This window comes from Rhinopithecus bieti, unplaced genomic scaffold (assembly GCF_001698545.2).
Source record: "Rhinopithecus bieti isolate Rb0 unplaced genomic scaffold, ASM169854v2 scaffold_6907, whole genome shotgun sequence".
NCBI classification, from domain to species: domain Eukaryota; kingdom Metazoa; phylum Chordata; class Mammalia; order Primates; family Cercopithecidae; genus Rhinopithecus; species Rhinopithecus bieti.
Window position 1 is genome coordinate 1,959,515 of NW_016805647.1, and position 15,578 is coordinate 1,975,092.

Below are 15,578 nucleotides of genomic sequence, written 5' to 3' on the forward strand. Positions count from 1 at the left end.
ATGCCTCTCCTTTTCCTCTCATCCAATCAGCCCAGTATTCATCTAACAAATATCTAAGTCTCCAAATATTGAGCCACCCAATGTGAGTTCAAAAGCGTGTTTGGTGCTGCAGGGGAATACATGACTAACGCGAATGAAGCAACAGCAAATACTACACTGGAATGTAATTAAGTGTGAAATTATAGGGCAGATTATCAGTGCTAATAGTTTAGAGAAAGAATCAGTGAAGACTGACGTAGAAGTAAATTCCAAAGTTCACTAGTCGACCAAACTACCCTTCTAAACGCTCCACCTACTGATAGTAGGACCATAACCTGGGTAGCTACCTTGAGAGTCAGAAGGGCCTTTAGAGTTCCAACTCCTTTAAGAAAGAAAGTAAGACCAGGCACGGGAAAGGCCTCGGCAGACATGAGTCTAGCACCTGGGGCTCAAGAAGTTCTGAAAGGAGGGGTGTCCTGAAGGTCCAAGGCGCCTTTGTTGGGGGTCCCGGAATCCACGGTGTGCCAGAAAAGGCGTCCGGTTTCCTGGAGAGGCGGCTAAGGTGCCGGGCGCTTCGGTGAGGTGGCGGAGGTTGGGGGGCACCATTTCTTCGGGGCATGGGGCCCCAGGTCTCCGCGGGCAGGGTCCAAAGCCACCGATCCCTACTGTCCTCAACTGCGGGGTTGCTTCCGCTGCCCTTGCTCCCCAGACGCCACTCCGAGGCACAAGGACCCCAAGTCGCTCGGAACTGCGGGCCGCTGGATGACACCCGCTGAGGCGAGGCATAGCCCCGGGAGTCTCAGGGCACTACTTGTCCCAGCGGAGGGATCCCGCGTGCGTCGAAGCGGCCGAGGCCGCGTAGGGACTTGACGCCGCTGACGCCGGCCCGGCGGCGCAGCGGCGACGCAGGAGGAGGTGGCGGCGAGGGCGGGAGGGGGATGTGGGTCGGGAAGTAGTTCCGGGTGCGCGGCCCCGGATGTTGGCTGCTCCTGCTGCCGCCGCCGCTCTCGGCGCTGCTCGGGGCCTCGGCCGCTCGCACTAGGCACCGTTGGGACCTTTCCCGGGGGGCGGAGACGCACGCAGCGGCCGGGGGCTCGGCCGGGCCGTCCCGGCCTGCGCAGCCTGAGGTAAGTGCCCGCCACCGGGGCGGCCGGGCCTGGGCGGCGGGCGAGGAGGCGGGGCTGGGGCATCTCCCGGGGCGGAGGCAGGGGCTGCCCTCCTCGAGACGCCCTCTCTCTTCTAGTTGCAGCCGCGCTGTGTGGTGGGCGGCGGGCGGGGCAGGGGGCCTGGGCCCGGGCTGGGGCCTGGCTGGCGCTGAGGGCTGGGTCCCTCCCTCCCCCGCGGCGCTTCTCTTCAGCTGCTGCTGCCCCTCAGCCGGGAAGCAGCGGCTCCGCGTTTCCCGCCCCTCCCCCAGGCGGGGCCCCGGGGAACCAGCCGTGGATCCCGGGGGCGCCTAGTCCGAGGGCAGCGACCGTCTCCTTCCATCCATGACCTGTCCCCTGGCCCGGGCTAGCCCCCGGACCCGGCAGTCTGCGGCTTCTTCCTTTCAAGCTTGGGGGCGCTTTTCTGCCGGCCGGGCGGGCTGTACCTCACGCCTCAGGGTGGCCCTTTGGGGTGAGGAGGCCTTTGCGAGGGTGCCTGCGTTCCCGTCCATCCTGTGTCTGTGTCCTTTGCTGGGATTAGGGCAAAGGCAGACGTTCCATGCGGACGTGTTGCTGTCCTGTGTGTGTTGCATCCTGCCCACGTGGTAGAGTGTCTCCCGCCCCCCCTCCCAGCTCCATTTTTGCAGCTGGTGAGGAGGGAGGTTAACGGGATGGTTTTTCCTCTGTGATTTCTTCCGGGTAGCATGGAAGGTGTTAGGGTCAGTTTGCTTTGCCGAGGCCGACTGTTGGTTAGATGAAGAATGAAGAGTTGTACTCTGAAATTGAGGCCAGTAGGGGACATAGCAGGGCTTAGTTTCATTAACATTTTTTCTCCTCTTCCATTTGCTGCTCTTATTCTTTTCTCTGTTGGTTAATCATAGAGAATAAGCGCTTGCTACGGATGCATTCAGGTATATAGTTTTCATTTCTCTATTTTACCTTTTGTGTGTCTGGTGAGCAAAGGTTTTACTATTCCGTGTTGGTGCATTCCACGTCTGTGTTGTCCCTAGTTGGATTCCTGAGTGAGTTAAGAGCCATTCACTGTAATTCCTGAAGGAGTTAGAGATTGGTGGGCACCTTTTGGTCTTTTCTGAGATTTATTTGTGTTTGTTTTCCTCCGTTTTGTTTCCCAGTGAAAAAGCGTGATGTCATAGGAGCGTTATATGCATAGCTCTTTTTCTCACAAGGCAGCACTAGTTTCACCTAGTCACTTATTTTGTAGAAGCTCTTTTACTTCACTTTTCCTCTTACTCTGTTGAGTAACCCATTGCACTCTCTTTTTTGAAACTGGTTTGAAACATGTTTTGAGTAGTTTTTTTCTTAATGTCCCTTCCAGATTAGGGTTTTCATCTTCTGTTTGGCTCTATTGAGACCACAGATTGTTCCCGCAGTAACAGTGAGAGAAACCTATTCCCCCTGTTCCCTAGCAAATATTTAAAGAAAAGCAGTAACTCCTCTCTTTTTCTGAGTGGCATATATTATATAGATGTGATTAAATGTTTTAGTTTCTTAAATAGGAGGATTTCTCTTTTTGCTTTTGTGTCTCAGAATTGAGGTGAATCTTCTTGGTTTTGTGCTGCTGAGGACAAAGCTGGGAAGTTTCTCATGCTTTCATCAGATTTTTTTTTGGATGAGGCTAGAACTTGTTTATTTTGGCTCTTTTTTGTTCATTAGTTTGGGTAAAATAGAAAATCTTAGTGTTTCGAAGTCACTTACTAGATTCCAAAGTGGCCTGAATTCTCACTTTGTTTTTCACATTGTACATTCTTTGAGTATATTTTTGACTTTTTTTCACTTTTATCTGGTACAGTTTGTATATTCCCTTTCGTTCTATGTAGAATGAAAATATTTAAATATAGATTTTAGATTCTGTCTGCTTTCATTATGCTACGTATGGGTGGGTCAGTGGAAAATAGAGAATGTTGTTCTGATACATACAGAGGCTTTTTTTTTTTTTTAAGTAAGTCAGCATTTGTGTACTTCTGTAAAGTTCCATGTTATCTATGTGTGAAGTAGTCTATATGAAGAGACAGATAAGATATGTGGTCTCTTGGAAAGCTTCAACTTATATCGAAAGAACAGAGTTGTTTTTTCTGTTGGGGAAACGTACATCATTCGGAATTACCAAACTGCATTGGACTTCTCCTTGGGATAACAGTACAACCAAAGTCAAAAGTGTAAGTGACATTTGAGAAAGATACAAATTTCCAGAGGGGAAGAGATGTATTTCAGGAGAGCGAAGGGGCCTGTGCAAAGTGGGAGAAGTGGCAGTGTACAAATGATATCAAGGAGCTTGACTGTTAGATCATCTGTGTTGGTAAAGAATAATAAATGAGTTTAGGATTGGTGAGGAGGTATTGGTGGAGGATCTTTCAAGGTAGAGGGTTTAGTTTGATACGGTACCACAATGGATTCTAAAGAATGAGAGTAAGATGGTGCATCTTGTTCCTGAGGAAGGTTTTTGTATCAGTTGAGTGTCCTGAGAGTGGAGAGACTGATTAGAATGCTCATGGAGAATTTTAGGAATAAGATGATGAGGGTGTGTTATAAGATAGTAGTTGTAGGGAAAAAAACAATAGCTAACGTTTACTTACTGTATGGCAGATGTAGTTCTAAGCACCTTACATGTGTTTACTTCATTAAATCTTCATAATAAGGTACTAAAATCAGAAGGGACTTTGGGCAAGTTACTTAACCTTATGCATGTAATTATTTCCGTATACAATGAACAGTTAGATGAAAGGTAGATTTTGCACTGACCAGGAATATAGATGGTGGTAAAACACATCAGTAGATGTGTGTTGGGAGGATAGTAGTATAATGAAAAAAGAGCTTTGAGGTTTGGAATTTTGGGTCCTGTAATAGGCTGATAGCATTCTGAGAAGAACCAGAAAGTGCATCAGTTTCACAGAAGCCAAGGAAGATTTTCTACAAGAGGGGGGGTTTGACAGTTTCAAATGCAGAGTAGAAGTTCAGAAACAGTGGCTACAATGAAAAGACAATTGAATGAAACCAGAGGAGATAATTTGTAACCTTAGAGAGAAATTTGAAAGGAAGGGTAAGAATAGATGCCAGGTTTGTTTTTCACAGGATTTGTAGAGACATTAGGATCTGGTATGGTAATTCTTAGTATTTCCTTTAAAAAAGAAACAAACTTATGTTCCAAAGCCAGTGATTTTATACTTTAATGCTTCTCTCCTTAAACTTTTACTACTCTTAAAAAAAAAAAAAACCAGCTTTCTTGAAATATAATTCACATACCATTTCATTCACGCATTTAAAGTATACAAGTCAGTGGTTTTTAGTGTATTCACAGAGTTGTGCAACCGTCACCACAGTCATTTTAGGATAGCATTTCAAAAAGAAGCCTTGTACCCATCGGCAGTCACTCCCCATACCCCCACCTCCAGGCAGCCACTAATGTACCTAACATCTTGTAGAGATGTTGATAATTCTAAATGCCTGTTGTGGGCATTTCATACAGCATAAGGTCTTTTATGTCTGACTTCTTTCACTTAGCATATGTTTCAAGGCTCATCCACGTAGCATGTTCAGTATTTCATTCCTTTTTATTGCCAAATATTATTCTGCTGTATGGGTATACTATGTTGATATCTATTGCTTTAGTTGATGGGCATTTGAGTTTCTTATTCTTTTATTATTATTATTATTATTATTTTAGATGGAGTTTCTCTCTGTTGCGCAGAGTGGAGCGTAGTGGTGCCATCTTGGCTCACTGCAATCTCTGCCTCTCAGGTTCAAGCGATTCTCCTACCTCACCCTCCCCAGTAGCTGGGATTACAGGCATGCACCACCATCCCTGGCTAATTTCTGCATTTTTAGTAGAGACGAGGTTTCACCATGTTGGCCTGGCCGGTCTTGAACTCCTGACCTCAAGTGGTCCGCCTGCCTCAGCCTCCCAAAGTGCTGGGACTACAGATGTGAGCCACCGCGCCTGGCAAAGTTTGTTAATTCTTTTAAACTCCTCCCCATTTTCATTGAATCTTCGCCCTGCCAACCCCTCACATGGCCGCCTTTTAGATTATAACCTCTGCCATGCATTTTGCTAGGCATTGGGGATATAAAGATGAATAAGACATGGCCCTTGAACATTCATATAGTGTTTTATTGGTTTATATACATTTTCTCATACATTCTCTCATTTGATCTCAACAACCCTGTGATAAAGTCAGAACATCTTAAGATGAGCAATTTGAAGTTTAGGTGACCTGCTTAGGGTTGTACACCTAAGTAATTGGTGGAGCAAGTGGGTCTTCTTAGTTCATATCTGTGCTGTTTCCACTACTCTATGCTGCTGTTTTAACTTAAAGCATTCTCATGTAATCTCCTGGAGACTTAGAGGGACTGGAAAATGTATTTACTCAAAGAATCACTTTTTTTTTTTTTTTTTTTGAGACAAGGTCTCACTCTTGCCCAGGCTGGAGGGAATGGCGTGATCATGGCTCATTGTAGCCTCAACCTCCTGGGCCCCAGTGATCCTCACACCTCAGCCCCCCCCAAGTAGCTGGGACTACAGATGTGCGCTACCATGCTCTGCTAATTTTTGTATTTTTTGTAGAGAAGTGATTTCGCTATGTTGCCCAGGCTGGTCGTGAACTCCTGGACTCAAGTGATCCGCTAACCGTGGCCTCCCAAAATGCTAGGGTTACAGGCGTGAGCCACTGTACTCAGCCCACTGATTTTCTTCCAGACTTAAAATGAAGATTTTTTCCCCCTGGATTCTGCCACTTGTTTGTTCTGCGTTTTAGACAAATCATTTCATATTTCTTTTCTTTCAGAACTTTCATGGAGTTCATGTGATGATAATGATAATAATAGCTAACATTTTTTGAGGCCTTACTATAGGCCTAAAAGTGTTCTAAGTACTCTGCATTCATTATCCATATCTTAAAACCCTTAATGTTTTATAAATTTTATGAATATATTTTATAAACGTATTGTAGATTTTATAAATTTATTTTAGTTGTAAATTTTATAAAGATGGTAGTTTTACAGGCGAGGAAATGGGCACAGAGAGGTTAAGTAATTTGACTAAGGGAACATAGCTTGAAATGGAAAGAGCCAGGATTTGAACTCTTGCAGTCTATTTTCAGAACTCCGTGGCTGTTAATCACTACACTGTTCTGTTTACTGTGTTATGAATTAATAGAGGATAATATTTCAAGTAAGGGCATGACCAGAATATGAAGATTTGATTTTGAATGTAGTTGGGGAAACAGTTAAATAGCAATTTTAAGTTGACATCACATCCACTTTTCTGTTAAAAGGGGACTTAACACTATAGCGTACAAAGATACATGTTGTTTAGACATTTTTTTGTTTGACCCTGCTTAAAGCTTCTCAGCTCAGAAATTACATTATTTTCACTGATCTTCACTGTTGGCTTTGTTAGTCACGTAGCTTTCCACATTGCCACTATTCAGAAACCTTGGCTCGAGACAGCTAAAGCTCACTTTTACCTCTCTCCTCAGCCTTCCTTTAACTGTGAATTTTTGTTTTCCATTTTGAACAGTTAGCCTTTCAGTCCTGGAGGGAGTTACTCTTTACCTCTTCCACTCCAAAACCCAGAAAACAGTGGCATTTTATAACAACTGTCACAAAATTTGACCATCTTAATTGGTGTAACGTGATTTTAGTGCACAAATAAGAACCAAAGCATAGTGTTTTGGTTAAAGAGATTGACTTACTCTGAAATTGGAAAAGGCATCTGCTGTACAGGATTTTTGATTTAATAGAATTTGTTATAACCAGATCAGCAGAGCATTATTACTGTGGGCCATCTGTTGGGATATGGAAATAGCTTTGTTATATGGAACCAGATGTTGTTTTTACATTTATAACAATGACATTCTGCTTATTTTAAGTAATCTTTTGTAGTTAGGTACCTTTGGCTGCCATTCTATTTGACATGTATATCAACTGATAACCTGAGAATGTGATGTCTTTCAAAATGACTGTTATTCTTCTGTGGGATCAGGACAAAACAGATGAAACAAAAAGGAAACGAGACTCATACAGTGTCAAACTTTAGTACTATAACAAGATAAAATATAGGAAAGGTGACCTGGCGCGGTGACTCATGCCGGTAAACCTAGCACCTTGGGAGGCCGAGGCAGGCGGATCACTTGAGGTCAGGAGTTTGAGACCAGCCTGGTCCACATAGTGAAACCCTTTCTCTACTAAAAATACAAAAATCAGCTGGGCATGGTTGGGGTGCCTGTAATCCCAGCTATTTGGGAGGCTGAGGCAGGAGAATCGCTTGAACCTGGGAGGCTGAGGTTGCAGCGAGCCGAGATCCTGCCACTGCACTCCAGTCTGGGCAAGGGAGTGAGACATTGTCTCAAAATAAAATAATTTAAAAAAAAGGATAAGTATGAATATGTGATATGAGATAATTAGGACCATATTAAATAAGAGCTTTGACTTTGAGACTATTAATAAAGGCCTAGTTTCTAAGAATTACTAAGCCACTTGGTTGCTCTAAGAATTTTTACCATGAATCTAAAGCGATTTGATTTTGATGTAATTGGACCTACATTAATACCACACTGTCTGACTTGTTTCCCATCATCAATTGATGAAATAGTCTGTAACAAGACTCATATTTGTAGAGTGGGACTCAAACTTAGGGTGCAATAGAGGAACTGTTTTTAGAACATAGGCTTAGAGAACTCTATTCTGAATTGAATGCTAATAATTTGAAGATGACTGGGTCTTTGGGTGGGAATTTTTATTTTTTTGAGACAGGGTCTTGCTGTGTCACCCAGGCTGGAGTATAGTGGCTCCATGAGAGCTCATTGCAACCTCCAGTTGCTGGGCTCAAGTAATCTCCTGCCTTTAGCTCCCCAAGTGGCTGGGACTAGAGGTGCATACCAACACACCTGGCTAATTTACTTTTTAACTTTAATTCAGACAAGATCTGACTGTACTGGCTCCCTAGGCTGGTCTTGAACTCTTGGCCTCTTCCTCCCTTCTTGGCCTCCCAAAGTGCTAGGATTACAGGCGTGAGCCACCAGGCCCGTCCTGGGTGGGATTTTTTAGAGAGTCTCTCCAGAAACTGCGTGATGTCTGTTTTTCATTGTCTTCACATCAATGTAGAGAGTCTATAGATTCCATAGAGTTGGCCAGCTATTCTAGGATGAGCCTGTGTCAAGGAGACTATACCCAGTAAACTGACTTTCAGTCAGTTTTCACCTGCAGTATAAAACAAAAAGTTCTAATGGAATTCTCCTACCTAGAGTCCTCCTCAGTGGTATAGTGGTTACTAAGGAAATAAGATTGATCTTCTGATTGATTGGTGGAGTATGGTGCCCATGTGACCTTATTAAAAACCTTGTAAATTGGAATCATCTTTTTTTTTAAGATTGGGGCCTGATCTTTGACACCATCAATAGCCCTTGTTTCTAATTAGTACTATTGTGTTGAAACAGATTTGTGAGAGGAATGGATAGTAAAGGAAAGACTGCTAGAACTCACTAACTGTTGCAAACTTTGCTTACAGAGAGAGGGGATTGCAATATGATGGAAGTAGGTTATCATAACGATTCTAGATTTTGGCTGGTGGGTACATGAGTGCTTATTAAATTATTAAAGTTAACTTTAAAAAGTTTCTGTGGCTTGGCCATCAAATTTTGGGTAATTACAGGCACAACGGTCAAACATGCAGCAGTCAAGGTCAGGTTGACCTTTCTGAATGAAGATGGAGCAGACTGTCATGGCAGGAGGTGAATGATACATGATGTCTCTTTCTGCTAGGGTAGTTGAGTCTGTGAGTCTATGACACTTTATTTGTCTACCCTGTGTACAGAACTGTTGATGGTATTGTCCCACTTTGTATACGTGGGTAGCCATCAACATCAGAAATGGCACCTTTGTATATCAGAGGAAGTTGTGTTTTATATTATTATAGGGGATGTGTATTTTCAAAAGATTTCCACCTTACATTTGAATAATATTTTTTCAAAAGTGTTTGATCTGTTGGATTTTGGAGCCTTATAACAGCCTTGTGATATGTGTTAATAGTGATATTCCTATTGACAAATGGAGAAAATGAGATAGAAGCTAAGTCTTAGTGCCACTCAATTATTTAGTAGTGGAGCAGACACTGGAACTCAGACCCTGCATTCTCCTTGTTTCGTACTCTTAGTATAAAACTGACAAAGTTTTGGTGAGGAACTTACTCTGGATTTTGAGGTAAAATGGAAGGTTATAGACCACAAAGGACCTGGCCTACTTGGAGCAGAACATATGATAATATCAGACTTAGGGTACATAAAACCAATGGGAGCAGTTTCTTCCCTTGTTAAATTTAGGTCCATTTCTAGTCATTGGAAGCATTTTTACTTGAATCTGCATTCTTCATCTTTGTAGAATTCAGGAGTTAAGGGAAACTTTAAAGGGTTACTCAATAGCAGATTCGTCTTGTTTTATGTAAGTACACATCTGTAAAATTTAGACATTGAGAAAGTATCCCTGGAACATGATTCTTCTAAGGATGCCTAGGTTACAGGCACAGTGGGAGATGTGTTGTCTGTTGCCTGGTGGTTAGGAAGAGTAACAGTATGTAAAGAAGTCATATCTGCATAGAAAAAAAGACTGGGAGAGAATGCATTGTAATGGGTAATTTAAATTTTCTTCTTTGAACCTGTATATATTTTCTAAGCTCTCTGCAGTGACCATATATCATTTTTGTACTCAAGGAAAACCTATACAGTTTGATTTTTATGGTTCAAGTGAGAATTTGGAAAAATGTGGATCTTCGGACTTTTTTTTTTGAGATGGAGTCTCACTCTGTCTCCCAGGCTGGAGTGCAGTGGCGTGATTTCTGCTCATTGCAACCTCAACCTCGTGGATTCAAGCGATTCTCCTGCCTCAGCCTCCCAAGTAGCTGGGATTACAGGCGCCCGTCATCACGCCTGGCTAATTTTTGTATTTTTAGTCAGACGAGGTTTCACCATGTTGGCCAGGCTCATCTGGAACTCCAGGCCTCATGTGATCCGCCTCGCAAAGTGCTGGGATTACAGGTGTAAGCCACAGTGCCCGGCCTGATTTTAGGACTTTTGAAGAGCAGTTTAAACACTTGATGCTATGAAATTGTTTTGCTTTCTATGCAGTTTGTTAAATCAGTTTGATAAGTTATTGATTATCTTATGGATCAAGTTGTGAGTGCATTAAGTGGTTTGGGTTTTTCTTTGCATTCTAATTTGATCATTTAGCTCTGCTAATCAAGAAATTAATTTTAGTCCACTAGAAGCAAACAGGACCTTAAGTTTACTTACAGTAGTTATTTATCAATAAATGACCTAGAAATAGCACTCCAATTTAAATCCTGAAAACTAACTTAAGGATCCACTTACATGCTTCCATTCCTTGGCAGATTTCTAATAAAAAAACAAATGGTTAGAGCTTCTTTAAGGTACTGTTTTTCATCCATGTACATTGGACTCATTCATGTCTCTTACTCATTTGCTTGCTCATTTGTTCACTCTTTTGCTGTGTTCTGGGCACAGTACTAAATACTGGGGACACGACTAAGGCAGGGTCCCTGCCAGCAAAGACTACAGCTTTTAGTTTGGGAGAAAAATCAGAGATGTCCTTGGCATCTGAAAGTATCCTGTGATTTCTTCTGTTTTCTACTTTTTGACTAGAAAGGCAGAATGAGTAGCTAGTTCAAAGAACTTAATGGATTTAGGGATGTGAATAGATGGCTTTAAGGGAAGCTGATGGCTTCATAGTTATTTCTCTGATTGCAAAATATTGAAAATCTAAGGAATTTCGTCATCTAAGGAGCATTTGTTACTCAGGTAGATGACCTGGGCATTCAGATTTATATCAGGTTTGCTTTGGGAACATAAGCAAACAACATTGTATTGATTCTTCCAGGATGGAGACAGTGTCTTTTTGTCTCTTATCCTCTATTCTTAACACTGTGCGTGACACATAATAGGCATTATTATATAGCCATTATACAGTCATGTGCCACATAATGATGTTTTGGTCAACTGTGGGGCACATATATGTATATACAGTGGTGGTCCCTTAAGGTTATAATGGAGCTGAAAAATTTCTATTGCCTAGTGACCTCAAAGCCATCACAATCTTGTAGTGTAATTAAAAAAATAAATTTAGTGTAGTCTATGTGTACAGTGTTTATAAAGTCTCCAGTAGTGTACAGTAATGTCCCAGGCCTTCACAGTCACTCATCACTCACTCACTCTGAGCAATTGCCAGTCCTGCAAGCTCCATTCATTATAAGTGTCCTATACAGGCATACCATCTTTTATACAGTATTTTTACTGTACCTTTTCTGTGTTTAGATACACAAATGCTTTTGTATTCCAGTTGCCTACCATATTCAGTGCAGTAACATGCCATTCAAGCTTGTAGCCTAGGAGCAATAGGCTGTATCATGTAGCCTAGGTGTGTAGTAGGCTCTACCATCCAGGTTTGTGGGAGTACACTCTGACGTTTGTACAGTGATGAAATCGCCTAACAACACATTTCTTAGAAAGTATCCCTGTTGTTAAGCGATGCATCACTGTACTAATAAAAGATGTTGCATGTTTAAACTTAATTTTAAGAATTTTAATGCTACAGATAGTTTTGTCTAATACAATGATATATACACACTATATATACTATATATACACTATGTACACTATATACTATATATACACACTATAATATACACACTATATGTAATATATAATATATAATGCACTATATATTATATGTTTTTATATATGTATATAGTGGTTCTTAGAATTTTAAGAGTTAATCATTCAGTTCAGTGAAGTAGATTGCTAAAACACTTGATATATAGTCATTCAGCTACTTTTAGAACACCTTTGGTCACTCATAGCTGTAAGGTAACCTGTTTGTTGTTAGTTGTAATTGAGGCAGAATTTGCATCTAATGTCATCTCTTTTTCTTAGTTCTTCCTGTGGAACAGTAGAGACCTAGTCTGCCTTCTTTCACAAGATTATTCAATTATTTGAAGGTGATTGTTCAGCATATATCTCTTGAGTACCTGTGGATGCAAGACACTGTCCTAGATATTGTGAGAGATCCAAAGGTAATTAAGAGGCATAGTCTGTTAGCAAGAAATGGGTACAGATACTAAGAGCTATGGGTTTACTGAGAAGAGGGAGTGCTTTTGCTTATGATGATGAAAAAAGCTTCGTGGATGAGATAGTGTTTGGATTAAGATTAAACGTGGAGCATTCAAGGCTGAGAGCATAGTCAAAGACTTAGAAATGAGGAAGCACAATGCGAGTTAGAGGAATAGAGACCCAGCTTGGTTGTTCCCCAGACTATCCTCCAGGATATTAAAACTGTTCATTGTTGTATCCCCAGCACCTGAAGGAGTGGTTGGCTAATAATTGGTGCTTAATAAATATTTGTTAAATGAATGAATGGTCATATTTGAGAAATACTGATCATCATTTTCATGGACGTTAAAGCATTTTAGGATATTGAACACTCTAAGTCATTTAGAGGAAAGAAAGTGTTTTTCTCAATCTTCTGTAATTATGGAGTGTGCATTAACAACTCTTGAAATCCTCTGGAAAATATTACACACTGGTCTGTATGGTAGAGGTGAAGTGGAAGGCTAGAAAGGTGGAAGGCTAGAAACACCCAGTTTCTTCAGTCATTATACACTTGCACACCCAGTTTCTTCAGTCATTATACACTTGACATTTGCTTTCTGATCCCTCACTAGTTTGATATCCCTCCTTCCAAGGATTCTGTCCTGTAAGTGTTCTTAAAATGTGGTGCTCAAAACAGAACATGTTTCCCTCCATAGGTGATGGTTTTTAAATTCTATATTAAAACAAAACAAAAAAACCCCAGAATACAATACTCCAGTTGTGAACTAACTAGTGAGGAGTACATGGTACTGTTACACTCCTTTTCTGGATACTGTTCTTCTGATGAAGCCTAAGATTGCATTTTGTTTCTTTTTAGCAGCTGAGTCACTCTCTTGGCTCATATTCAGTTCTCATCTTAATTTACAAGAAGTTCTTTGAGTAGATTCAGAGAGATTTCCTATTAGTAGAGCTAACTAACGAATGCCCGTTTTCTTCTGATTGAGGCTAGGCTGTTTTCTCAGAAGTACTAGTCATCCTTAGCTTCCTGAAATCTGAGAAAGAAAAATAATTAATTATCTATTAGTATTGTTGAGCAACTAACACCAAACAAGTTTAGTCCAACTGCCCTTTTGAGTATATTCAGAAGTATATGAAATATGAAGAACCCCCCTTTACCCGTCATTGAGATTCATCAAATTAAAATAGGTGCCACATATGCCTCAAATATCTTTTTTTCTTTAAGTATTTCAAAGAAAATCATAGACATTGTCTTTTCATCCCTATGTCAGTATGCATCTCTAAGAAAATGTAGATATTATATAACCCATGCCATCATTGTATCTGATGATAGAGTAGACAATAGACAATATTTTTAGGTGTCATCTAATATCTAGTTCATAATAAAATGTCCTGATTCTTTAAAAACATCTCTTTACAGTTGGTTTTTAGTTGACTCAAGATCCAGATAAGGTATATACACTGCATTTGGTTGTTATATTTCTTAAATCTCCTTTATTTATTTATTTATTTTTACATGTGCATAACGTGCAGGTTTTGTTACATATGTAATACTTTGTGCCGTTGGGGCTGCACCTATCAATCGTCAGCACCAAAGCTCGTATTTACATAGGTAACTCCCAGTGCAGTTCCCCTCCTCTCCCCCCCCACTCCCATGATAGGTCGGGGTGTGATGTTTCCCTTCCCGGTCCGCGATTCATTGTTTCGTTCCACTATGAGTGAAACATGCGGTGTTTGTTTTTTTTTTGATGTCCAGCTGCATCCATGTTCCTCCCTACAAAGGACACAAACTCATCCTTTTTTATGGCTGCATAGTATTCCATGGTATATATGTGCCACATTTTCTTAATCCAGTCTGTCACTGATGGACATTTAGGTTGATTCCAAGTCTTTGCTATTGTGAATAGTGCCACAATAAACATACGTGTGCATGTGTCTTTATAGCAGCATGATTTATGATCCTTTGGGTATATACCCAGTAATGGGATGGCTGGGTCATATGGTACATCTAGTTCTAGATCCTTGAGGGATCGCCATACTGTTTTCCATAATGGTTGAACTAGTTTACAATCCCGGGGGAAAATGGAACCAAGTTAAATCTCCTTTAACTGAACCATAGCCACTTCCCACTCGCCCCCCTTTTGGATAATTTGACTCCTTTGGCCCTTCACGTCTCTTATCTGTACCAAATTCTGTTCCTTTTGAAATATCTGCTAGATTTTTTCTTCTTTGATGACAATTCAGCAATCATTTTGGAGTATTATGTGTAGAATGTGTCCTAGGCATTATGGGAGATAAAAAGTTAATTCAATGTGTACATGGCCTGCTAGGAGCCAGCATTCCAGTGGTAGGGACAGATGCCTACAGAAACAACATGAAGTGGATTATTTGTCCTCCAATACATCATACCTTGATGATAAAGTCTCCCATTTTTTTTTTTCCTGGAAAATGATGACAGTGGAATCTTCTTCATACATCTCTTTAATCATGTACTGATCAGGAACCCACATTTGGTTTCCTCTTGAGTCAGTTCATACTTGACTGTTTTTGGCCTGTCACTCAATTCTTCCATTGGCTCCCACTATTATCCAAAGTGGCACAAAATATTTTATTTGCTTTATTTTAAAAACCCACCTTTATGTTATGTAGAATTTTCATTTCTCCAACAAGATTGTAAACATCTGGAGAGCAAAAGTCATACTGTCTTCTTTTTCTTTATAATACTGGGTGCTTAATAAGTACCCAGTACAAGATTCTATTTCTGGGTCTGTCATTAACTCACTAGATAATCCTGAGGCTTCAGTCTCTCTACTTTGCTCAAAAACTTAACTACCTCATATCTGGTCCCAAAATCTTATCATGTGGTCTAATGAAGACTTTCCCAATTTACAGATTTATTTGTACAATTTTGTACAAATTTGTACAATTTTGAAGAGTCCTGGTACATATACCAGGTCTGTTCTTCTGTTTCCTACCTTTCTAGAGTCAGCTGGAGCTTCTGCCAGTTAAAAGTAATCCAGACCTGGATCTCTTCTTACCTCAAAAGTCTCCTAGCAAACAGTCCATTCAGTGGTCTAACTGAATCAGGGATGACAGATAAATGATTTGCATGTTACCAATTTCCCCTCACCATGTCCTTGGCAGACTACTAATTTCTGGTTGTGTTTAGACATTATTTTCTCTTTGTAGCACTTAAGGCAGCTGCTGCCTATTGAGCATTATTGACAAATGATATGAAACCTTTCTGCTACCCTTGTCCTAAACCAGTAATCAGACTACATCAGAATCACCTGAGATAACTTTTAATTACTAGATTTCCCAAGTTTCA

At 41.0% G+C, this 15,578-nt stretch overlaps 1 protein-coding gene across 4 annotated transcripts in view; it reads left to right on the plus strand.

Annotated features, from left to right (window-relative positions):
* Window positions 1–309: 309 nt before the first annotated feature.
* FOXJ3 (forkhead box J3) overlaps window positions 310–15,578 on the plus strand; it is a 161,579-nt gene continuing 146,310 nt past the window's right edge. For 2 of the 4 annotated variants that reach the window (XM_017873230.1, XM_017873235.1), the window contains exon 1: window positions 899–1,106. The gene's annotated coding sequence lies outside the window, so the exon portion shown is untranslated. Of the gene's footprint in view, window positions 557–898; window positions 1,107–15,578 lie in introns of those variants that run through there. The other 2 variants (XM_017873231.1, XM_017873232.1) reach the window with 2 other exon arrangements.